This window comes from Rosa rugosa, chromosome 6 (genome assembly GCF_958449725.1).
Source record: "Rosa rugosa chromosome 6, drRosRugo1.1, whole genome shotgun sequence".
Classification (NCBI taxonomy): Eukaryota; Viridiplantae; Streptophyta; class Magnoliopsida; order Rosales; family Rosaceae; genus Rosa; species Rosa rugosa.
In genome coordinates, this window is record NC_084825.1 from 25,510,404 (window position 1) to 25,522,183 (window position 11,780).

The 11,780-nt window shown below is 38.0% G+C and overlaps 1 long non-coding RNA gene across 4 annotated transcripts; it reads left to right on the top strand.

The window, feature by feature from the left end:
• The first annotated feature begins 5,145 nt into the window (after window positions 1–5,145).
• LOC133715914 (uncharacterized) lies at window positions 5,146–9,349 on the top strand. 4 transcript variants are annotated; one of them, XR_009849267.1, is made up of 7 exons: window positions 5,146–5,351; window positions 6,020–6,073; window positions 6,192–6,287; window positions 6,375–6,586; window positions 8,405–8,712; window positions 8,809–8,853; window positions 9,123–9,349. It is a non-coding gene; the product is annotated as an uncharacterized LOC133715914 (long non-coding RNA). The 4 variants fall into 4 exon arrangements; XR_009849269.1 differs by lacking the exon at window positions 6,020–6,073 and having other exon boundaries at window positions 6,141–6,287; window positions 6,375–6,595; XR_009849268.1 differs by lacking the exon at window positions 6,020–6,073 and having other exon boundaries at window positions 6,141–6,287.
• The last annotated feature ends 2,431 nt before the right edge of the window (window positions 9,350–11,780 follow it).

Consider the following 11,780-nt stretch of genomic DNA (forward strand, 5'->3'; position numbering starts at 1 on the left):
GGCTGCCAGAAGCCAAGTTTTGACAAGAGTGTTACATCGATCCCATTGGTTTTGTTCATCGGCATTGTGCACCGGTCATTTCAGGGTTCCATCAACAAAACCCTTCTTGTTCTTAATAGTGAGCGCCATGTTCATTGATTGTGCCCACGTTGTGTAGTTATCTTCCATCAACGGTTGTGAGACAAGAACTGCCCCTGGTTGATCCGAATGATGGAGAAAGAGCGGGTGATTGGAATTTTCCCATGGTTCTGTGGTCCTGGAAGTGTTCGAACCCTTGTCTTGTTTGATGATCGAACGATCTTCGTCACCGGCCATGAGGTAATGGTTGTATTATGTTCCAAGGTCTCAAGAGCGGTGCTCTGATACCATAAACAGAATTGAAGTGTTGAATATTTCTGTATATTACTCAAAACAAGATTACAAGGCATATATATACTACTACTGTCATTCTGATATCCTCGCATCTAGGGGCTATTCTAGGTAAGCAAATAAAGATAATAACTACAGAAGATTACAAAAGATCACCTAAACAATACAAGATAATTACAGGATCAGTTGGGATCCTTCCCTTCAATAGCATTTAACATAAAAAGTCACTCATATATACTTGCAGTGGATTCTATTTTCTTCCTATAGAAATGGGTCTAATGAATCAACACCCAATTCAGCAAACAACGCCACCCGATAGGGTGTTCTGTTTTATAATTTGCCATCAGAAAAAGTAGGCCCAAGGTATCAAGATTAGTGTCTCCCTAGCAGCTACGACAATTGAGGCCTACGGAATGCTCGAACAAGGAATTAGCATGATGCTAAACTTACCACCAAGCTGCTCCTGGTTCTGACAAAAAAAAATTGTAGTAGTTTTCAGAAATGGAAGTAGCATTTACGATCTTACTTGCTTCATTTAGTAGTTACTACTCTTTGACTCTTTGAGCTAGAAGTGCAGAACAATTCTTTGAGATAGAAGTCCAAAACAATACGATAAGTTGCACAACTGATCTGATTTTGTAGCAGGTATATCAACCCATATAGTTTGACAAACTGTCACAACCAGGACTGGTTCTAAGAATTCAGAGACCTAGTGCGAAAATTTGACAGAGGCCTTATTTTTTTTTTTAAAGGATTTGATTTTATTAGATATCAAAGCCATGAACTAACAGGCCAGAGTCTAACAGAACTTACATGAGAAGAGTCGGAACAAACCGGACGTCCTATCTAAGTCACACCTAAACTCATTAAAGTCTAAATGGTCGCTCGCTGAAACAGCAAGCCAACAAACTAAGCAAGAATAATCTCACTTCCTAAGGCAAAATCATTCATCTAGTCTAATCTGCCAGCACTCAATTGTGGTACACATATCAACTAGAAACATCTTAGAAAGTATATAGAAATCACTCCCAATCGAGAAGGCTTGAAGTTCAGAATGTCTTGAGATTTTGATACCTTAAGCAAGCACCTGCTCTTTCCCCTTAGGGTTAGAGCTAGCACTTGCCTCATGCTCTTCAGCAGCCAACAACCTCAGCAGCAGGTTGGTCTTCACGCTTTTCTTGGAAATCTGCATTCTCGAAGTGAACCTAGGCCCAACAGCCCAGGCCCAAGCCCGAGCTAAGTGAAATGAAGCCCAGTCATGCTGCCTAGCCATCACCGCCACCGCCGCCGCCGATAGCAGGGTCTCCGGCGGTCGACCCTTCCACCAAACCATCTCGTCGTCAATCAACGACCCACCAAATTTACCGATCTACCTTGCTCTTCAACCACTATGCTGCCTTGACACCGCAAGGAGCTAAGCGCTTATCCAATCAAAGCTAGCCTCCCACTTGCTGCACGACCTCGACGCAAGATACACTTGATGCACCGCTCGGCCAAAGCTTGAACCCAGGAAACCCAAGCCGGTACGAAACCTCCTCGACACCCCGAACCACCAGAACGACCTCCCTGACGCTCTGCCTCCCTGAACCGCCGCCGATCTACCTCGATCCGACAGCGCAATAGATTTCGCCGCCAAGAACCTGCCTCGTCTCCAACCAGGTCAGATCAATCCAACCGTCGCCAAATAGCAGACGCTAAGATCTGCTCCTCACAACCCATGACGATGAGTCGCCGGTGCTGCCCAGCCCGCAATCGAGCCGCCGCCACCCTCTACCCAGAAACCCTAAGGCTCTGCTTTGGATTAAAAATCTATACTAGCCTCTTGATCTTTCATTTTCTCTTCGAATGATAGAGGCCTTATGTTCATTGCATAATGATTTAAAAAAAAAAAAAATGGGTACAATAAAAAAAATATAAAAATTATTCTTAAACAACTAATCAAAATAACTAAGAAAGTTCAAATAATGTTAAACAAGACTATAACTCCTAATTCATTCATGACGATAACAAACTTCATATGTATCCCTCTCCTCTGTAAGCACTTGTTTGCTGCACCACCCAATAAGCTACCATACGTCCTGCCTTTTATTTGAAGAACTGAAACTCTTAGTAATTGTACCAAAAGAAAAAGATAGAGAGACACAGCCAATGCAATATTAAATTCTGAACATTGATCTTCTTGCATTTTTTGCAGCAAAAGTCATCAATACGACTTTCATAATCAAGGATATCTAAAAATGCACTTTCAATTGAGATCAGAGCTAATCCATTTAATATCTTCTGCAACATGGTTGACCTCAAATAAGATTTTAATAGTTTTAGTTTTGAAAAACTTCTCTCTGCAGATGCAACAGTAACAGGAATAGTCAGTAATATTCTGTATCCAATGCATGCATTTGGAAAACAATTCATCTTTTTCAAAATATTTAATATTGAAACTCACTGTAATATTGAAACTCACTTATTCATCATTGAGCCTATAAGACTATGGCTAATCCTCTTACACATAATTAAAATTAAGTGAGAATCTCTTCGTCAATGCACTCAATCATGGTACTTGGGGACCTCTTTAACTAAGTGTAACAACACTTCATAGAATATAAGCTTGAAAACCGTAAATATTAAGTCCTCAATCAACTGGTCTAGCCCAACTATACGTGTAGGCCCTAGAGAAAACCCAATAACTACTGCACAGACAAGCCCATTCTTAATTTCTTGTAGCTCAAAAGGAATACCATGCCCATCCCGGCCCAATCTTGCTCTAAGTAGCTTTGTTAGTTAGTCCAAGCCCATTCAAATCACTAGGCCAAAGATTCCAAACCCTAAGTGAATAGTCGAGCCCAATAGCCATGATTTGCTCAACAACCCACTGCAGATCCAGGATACTCGTTTGCACACCACCAGAGAATTTAACTGCTTCAACCTCTGTTTTCGGTGGTCACCGTAGTCCACCTTCAAGAGCCCAGAGCAATAGAGCTGCATCATATCTGGTCGAAACTAGACCATTAAGCCCTCGAATGATCCCAATCAGTAGATCCCTAGTGCTTATTTAACCTAAAGAAAGTGATGAAGAATCGCCCCCACTAAGCAATGCTGACATCATCATTAACCTTGTGAGATAAACTGGTGCCGAGTGAAAATTCGACCAATAAATATGTGCATTGTCCACATAACAACAGGGACGTAGAGGAGATGGATGGTGCCTGAGGCCTCCTCCATCTCTTAGTTGGAAAGAGGTTTGACGACTTGGTAAAAATCCTAACAAATCCATTAGCAACACTAGACTTTATTAGCATGTGAACAGGGATGTAGCCATGTGATGGGCTGGCCCAACCCAAAATTCTTCCAATCTTTTACATAGTATAAGTGTGCTTTTTGAACAATGCTCTGACTTTGGTTTAGTTGGAAAAGTGACAAGCACTTTAACTCTTTTTAAAGTGCAGACCTGGGTTCGAGTCTCCGAGGGCTGTTTTCTTTGTTATTAACCCATATCTTTCTCCCTTTTTTGCATCATTTTCTTTTTGTTTAGAATTAACTCAGTAACAATGTAGTCTTAAATTCATATCCGCTTTCTTCATCATTTTTCTTATTCTTGTTTCTTTGTGTTTCGATTTCAATAAACCATGAATATTATCATGGTATTAGAGCTACGGCTCTTGATCCTGTGGACTATTTCATGCTTGTAGATGCTTTCGTTCTACCTCTAACCTCCGCTTTTATCAGCTTCATTAGATTTCAATTCGATATGTATCCCCCTTTTTCAAACCCTAACCCCAAAAATTCAATTTCACCTGAATTGAAGCCTTGGCCATGGATTCTCACTCAAAGCTTGAGCATGATCTCATCATCCATTATCTATGATTCGAAGTTTTATTACTGTAGTGTGTACCGTTTGCTCCAGTTTGCTTCGTCGGTAGTCCAGTATTTGCTTGGTTCACTCATCGGACACCAGAAATTTATCTTTTCGCTATGATTAAATTGAGGTTGCTTTGGTTATTCACTCTGTAATACAAAATCACTCTCTCATCTCAGTGAACATTTCATCAAATACCTGGTGGGCATTCTTTCATCTAAGTCTTGATGGAATTCGGTAATTCTAAATCGTTTGCACTGCACTTAGTGGATATGATTTATTATTCATGGTGTTATTCCTGTGTTGATACAGAAAAATTGATGGAATTGACTGTCATGTAATGATAATTGTTGCTATCTAGTTATTCGGTGAAAGTTGTGTGTTGAAGATGATGAATATGGATGATTGAGCTTTATGTTCAAAACTGTGCAAATCAACCTTTGGTGTTATATGGCTGGGGGGGGGGTTCTCATATCACTAAGGTCTGATATGGAAAATTTGAGAAGGAAGATGTCTAATTCTCTGTTATGCGGCTTCCTATATCTTGTGCTCTTCTTGGCGATTTTGAATTGTCTCATTAGCCTATATTCACTATGTCAAAAAATGCTTCATACCATACCCCTCAGACGACAGAAGACGTTTTTTCTGTTGTCTGATTTTTTTGAACATCTTCAGACAACAGTTTTAACTATTTATGTCGTCTAAATGGTATCAAAATCAACACCAATTCAACTTTTTCAAGTTTGTTATAGTTTAGAAAATTCAGACAACAGAATCTGTTGTCTGAGTAAATGAAAAAAATTATTTACCCTTATGTGGACAAAAATAGTTTTTTGGCTGAACTAAAACTTAATGTGAACTAGATACCTATACCTCGAGTTTTCTCAACACTTGGTCAAAAAAACAGAAACCTTCTTTCCCTTTCCCTGAGCTAGACCCCGAGCAACTGCAGCTCCCCGGCCATTTTGGTTCTTCTGCCCCGATCAGAGACATTCTTTCCCTTTCCCAATTATGGTTATTCTCTCCCTGATCTAGGTTTTCTACACAGAAGAGTATCATCAACCTCTCCCCGATCTAGGTCAAGAAGACACTGTTGGTGGAGTTCTTTGATTGCACAAACGATTTCACGGTAAGTCTTATTCTTCGTCTTAGGGTTTCGACCTTGATTTGTGTTGGGTTTTAGGGCTTCCTGGGGATATCGATTTGGGGTTTTAGGGTTTCTTTGGGATATCGAATTGGGAGTTTCCTTTGAAATTAGATTTGGGATAACGATTTAGAGATGGGGTGATTGAAATAGAATTGGGTTTTATTCTGGTTTATGGATTTGGGGATGGTTTATGGTTCATTTCGATTTGGGATGGTTTATGGTTATTCAGAATCTAAGGCTCTGACTCCTCTCTAATAGTGCTCCTCCCTCTCAATCTTCAGCCTCCATGACTCTATATCTGATGCCTGAGATTCAGTTCCTCGTTTTTTCTGTTGGGTTTTCTGAAATTTTCATTTCTTATTGATTGGGACATTGGGTATATGAAATCTATGTTTGAGTATATGAAATCCATGTTTGGGTTTATTGATTGGATGGTTGCTGGCTTGTTGCAATTGCTTATTGTTTGGAATTGATGCTTTGTTAATGGAGTGATGATGGTTGTTTGACGTTTATTTAAACAATTGCTGATTGTTTGATTGTTTGGATTATACATGTGAGTCTGTGAGCTTGTTTATTCAGTTTGATTGTCTGGGATTATACCTGCGAGTTTGGTTTATATGAATCTCATTTTGTTTATTCAGTATGTTTAGTCGTAGCTGGTGGCACAATTGCTTAGACTCCTTGCTTCTCAATTGCAATTTGAGGTTGTGCTTGTCCCCACATTAATTTTTCATTCTATTAACTTTGTTAGCTGGACTTTATTGCTTGCAGTTGATTTTCATGAATGGATTATTACGTCTTTCTTAATTTCTTGGATTCTAGGCTCATAGTGCTGGGAGATGGTTCTGCACCTTTGTTCATGGCAAGAGAACATGTCATTGTCTGAACCTTGCAACTGACTTCACTATGCGAAGCCGGGTGAGGATTTTGATTATCTTTCGTTACTCCTTCGTTGGATTTGTGAACAAAAGAAATCAAATTGTGAAATTTTGTCTTGCTTGTCAGAGACTTTGGGATTTTGAAATTGCTTCATGGTATTGGATTCTAGTCGAGGCAAATCTGAACAAGGCAGAGTGCAGTTGCTGTCTTGGTTGCCGACGAATTGGGAACCTGTTTTGAGTCGCTGTCCCTCATTCTTTTATTTGTAGAATAGCAACGTGATGCCCACCAACTGTTCGATGAAAGGCCAAAGACAATCTCTGCAGAATTTGATTGAGGTAGTCTTGGTGAGCTTTGTCTTATTGACTTTTGCTTCTTCCCTTTCTTTGACTTTTATTCTTCCTTTGATAAGCCTTTGCATTCATCCTTGTTAATTAATCCACTGCCTCATGACAAGAGTCCAGCAGATTTTGACAAGAATGCATTATATTTGGCTCATGCATGATTCCATTGTCTGCTAACGCCACCATTCATTTTTTCTTCTTTTGCTTTTGCTTTGCACTTTGTCATCTTCTGCAATCATCTGGAGCACTTTGTTAATCAAGCTTTTCGTCTTATTCATAGCTTAATTAAACTAGCCCCTTTGGTCTGCAACACCACCAGAACTTTAATTTTTGTTTTTATATATGTTGCTTTGTGCTTTGGTGTGTTGGAGAAAACTTGATCATGTGATTATGCTCCATTAAGTGACTTTCCAAGAGGTGGCTCTGTCATCTTCACTGATGGAGAACGATAGGCCACACATCCCTTTTTCTTTTATTTATTTTTTTATGAACTGCACTCTTGTAGCTCATTTGGTTTTCTTCTTTGACACTTTTTTGAGAGAAACCACCGAGCTCATTTTGATTTGAAGAGCAGCAGAGCCAAAGTTTCAAAGACTCTTTGCTCGGATTTTTTTTGTTTGGATGCAATATGATAACAGCAAGCTGTTTTGACAACAAAATTCATTGCAATTGGGTCTGTTTTTTTTTTTCATTTCAACAATGGGTTATGATGTGATGAATCAAAATAAAATAGGTCTTATGTATCCTAGGACTTGCGCATTTTTAGAAATCACAGTAAACACTAGATCCCATTAAATTTTAGTGTAAAGTTACTAGGTAAACAATGTCCAACAGTGTGTCATAATAAAAGATTGTGAACACTGAGCTAGTTCTAATAATTGATGCAAGGGCTTTAGAGAGTCTGTTGATGTTTGGCTGAGTAGTGGGTAAATGTAAACGCTTCCTACGATTCTTTCTTTTTGTTCTGGTACATGGATCTAATTAACTGGTTTGGTTATCATTGCATTCAATCAAAGAAGATTAATTAGATACTGAAACCAGTTATCCATTGTTGAGATTGATTGGAATATTACCTGACTAATATAAATGTTCCATTATCCTCTGATATTTGGCTGACGTTTGAATCAATGCGTTTATGCCTTCACGTTTCCAACTTGGTTATGGTTGGAGGCCCCAGACTATGTATTACCTTTTCTTATTAATTCTAATGGAATCCTTTTCGAATTCCATGGTTCTTCATTAATTTTTGTTTTGCTTTTTTCCTGCTGATGTGACCTATCTTCTGTAGATTTATGATTCTTACTCCTGAGTGCTTGCTGATGGATGCAGAACCTCTTTGCATATATATCTAATGTTTCAGTCATTTGTTAGTTTTATAATATCCATGATTAATTTTCCAAGTCATACATCTCTGATTGAGTTTACTTTTTTTTTCTTTTCTTTTTTCCTGTGCATGATTGCAAGGATATGGATTTAGTTGCTAGTCTGTTTAGAAAAAAAATAAAAAATGCTTCGTTGCATTGCCAAGTATCAAGAAAACATTTTGCATTAGATGGTGGAATTATAGTTCCATACTCAGATCAACAGCCAACTTGAAGCATTTCAAGTTTTCTGATCCTTTTTGTTCTCTTTATTAAGACTGGAGTTCTTTGTAGATTATAGATAGTATAGTACTTGCACTCATTGCTGACCCTGCAATTTTATTAGCATGTTATAAAACATTCTTTTAGTATAGGCTAGAATTAAGATTTTATTGTTTTCTTGGGTCACATTTGTAGTTTCATCTAATGCAAATGTCAATGTCTGGTCCAGGAAACTCTACCTAGATTATCTCCTCGTCTTGGAGTGGAAATGGTTCAGAAGAAAATAGCTGCAGCCTTGAAACATTAGTGGGTTCTGGCTTTCCTTGTAATCAAAGTTAAGTATTCTTCTCTGTAATGTAGGTCTTCAATTGTAAGAAATTATATTTTGGAATATTCAGATCAACTTTTGTAGCCAATACTTTAATTGAATGGTCAGACAAATTGTTTTGAAAAAAAAAAAAAAAAAAGAGATGATCAGTCTTCAGTAATAGTCAAATTGTATTACCTGCAATTCGGAAGTGCAAGACTTGGTGTTTGGTAAGCATTTTTAGGTTTAACTCTACAACTGAAGTTTGGTTTGTATTTTTGAGACTTCACTAGTAATATATGTATATATATTACATGATTTCGCAGGATATAGGGGAAGGAGTTCTTGCTTCATGTGGGTCTTATTTTAAGGTGCCTTTGATGCTTGTTTAATATATGCATATATCTACTTTTACGTTACTATGCACTAGACTGGAGTCTTTTAATCATGGTCAAAGGTCTATGTCTAAAATTTCTAGTTCGCTCTCCCTTTCATACGGATAGCCAAATAGAAATATATCTTTCCCTTAAGCTATTCTGTTACATCCATCATTTTTTGTTATGTTCTATTTGTGCAATCTGAACTTGTTGTATGCTACAATGTGCTGATCATATTTTTTTTTTTTGTTGGTGCTGTGTAGTGAAAGCTTGGAGTTAGGCTCATTAGGCTAGCATTGGAAGCGGATGATTGGCTTACACACAGAAGGATATTGATGTGGTTTGAGCTGAATGGGCAAATCATGTTATGCAGTTCTAACTTTGGTTCTGTTTAAGGTAGATGAGTAGCACTTGGAACTGCTTTTGTGCATTTATATATAACTGATGGAAAGTGTTGATGAACTTAAATTATGCATGCAGTTGCTCTGTCTAGCTACTCTTTCTTTACCTTATAGGTTTTTGACTTTGTGCACTAGGTAAATGATCGAGATAAGATGGTTTTTTGGTTCTCTTGATCATAATGTAACTGTTGGCTAGGTTTAGAGTTGGAACTATGGATTGTATTTTGGATGATGTTGATGCAATTAATGAAAATTAGCCATCATTTTCAATGCTGATTTTAGTCCAATTTTGTGGTTAATTTTGATGATTGTAAATGACTGATGTTAAAATGGTTGAAAGGCAACAGATATATGCAGGTTTATGTTGTATCAAGAAAATACAGCACAATTTATGTTGTATCAAGAAAATAGAAACAACAGAAACAAATGATCATATGTTGTTTCTACCAAGTTCAAACAACAGAAAAGTAGAGTTCAAAGAGTTCTCAGACAATAGAATTAGGTGATTGATATGTTGTTTCTACCACGTTCAAACAACAGAAAAGTAGAGTTCAAATAGCTCTCAGTCAACAGAAGTAGGTGTTGATATATTGTTTCTACCACGTTCAAACAACAGAAAAGTAGAGTTCAAAGAGCTCTCAGACAACAGAAGTAGGTGGTTGATATGTTGTTTCTACCAACTTCAAACAACAGAATTATGTTGTTGCATAGGAAATCAGTCAACATATAACTGTCATCGTTCTTCAAATCAGACGACAGAAACAACAACTAAGCTTAATATTGGTTCAATCAAACGACAGAAACAACAAAAACTCCGTCATCTTACATTAACTACATCGACAGTTATTTTTTGAATCCGTTGATGAAGTGAATTTCCAACAACATTAATATGTAGTGGTATGGTGTTTCAGACGACAGATAGACTCCGATTCTTCAATATTATGTACTTCAGACGACAGAACTTAAACTGAATCTGTCGTCTGAGTAGCTTATAAACGACGGAGAATATCTGTCGTCTGAATGGCTTAGAGACGGCAGCCACTTAGACAACAGATTTTTACTTCATCAGACGACAGATATGGTCTGTCGTCTGAAGCATTTTTTGGCATAGTGATTCTTGCCACATTATACTGCTAAGTGATGAATATTTTGGTGTCATAAGGCTGATATGCTGTTGTTTAGTGTTTTTCCTACAGCTAAGTGTGTTGACTTACGAGCTATGAAACAAAACAAAAACCTTGGAGGTGTGTTGTCCTCCGTATAACAAAATTTTGGAGATGGATTTTGTATAACATAACTTTTGGAGGTGTCCTATCCTCCGTATAACATAATCTTTGGGGTATAACATAACTTTGGAGGTGTCCTGTCCTCCGTATAACAAAACTTTGATGATGTCTTGTTCTCCTAAAAGAAATTCTTGCAGTGAGTCATAATCCAAATTGGGTAGTGGATGGAAACACATTAGGCAGCAGCTTAGAAACTTATGCATGCAGTATATGTTGGGGTAATGCAAAAGAGTTGGAGGCCAAATTATATCATGTGAATATAGCCATGTTGAAAAATTGTGGGTTTGTTATGCACCAGGTTTTGAAGATGAGGATTACAATGTTCACTGCTTTTAGTAATGTGGTTGTTCTACTCTTAGTTTTCATTTTGGAAGACAATAGCTGCAGTGAATAACTTGAATATCTGCTTTGTTTGTCTATGGCTTGCAAGAGGTAACAAATGTGTCTCTGCTTCATATTATATAACTTGGTTATTTGAAGTGGTTTGCTGGTAACTTGGCCTCAGGAGTTGCAACTGCTGCTTTACTCTTAACTGCTCTCTCTTTCTTCACTTCTGATTCTCTCGCCTTCAATCTCTGGCTGCCGCTCTCCGTTACCGAGATTAGTGGAGACTTCTGAAGAGCTTAATCGTGGTCGATGGGGATTCAGATTCTGATAGTAGCTATGTCCTTCTGAGTGATGGCACATCTGCTGGGTAGTGATTCCGAGAACTATGTCATTGTGGGTAAAGACGACTATCTAAGTGCTGATTCTGATGAAGATCTGTCTCTTGAGAGAAGAAACTAGTTGAAGAAGCTTGTGGATTATTCCAGTTCTGATTCTGATAAAGATATATTGGATTGTGGTGGATCACTGTGGAATGGAAGACGTGTGGCTACCAATGAGTTTCACAGATCCGTGTAAAAGAATTGGTCATGTTTGTGGAGAAGATTGCTTTGAATTGTCTGGAGAGAAAAAGGCCGATGAGAATATCGACATCAATAATGTTACAATGGAGTATGCTCTTCCATTCCTCCCTGCCAAAACATTATGCAGGTTCAGAAGCATTGGCAAACAGTGGAATGAGTGGATTACCTCTGAACATCTCTAGTCTTTTCTGTCAACTTCCTGGGGAAAATCCTTCTTTTGTCTCACTCAATAGAGCTGCTTATGCATTTGCAATCCTGTGAACAAGGATTGGACGGTGCTTCTTCTCTTTTCTTTGTATACTCTTTGGACTATGCTCATACCTGAT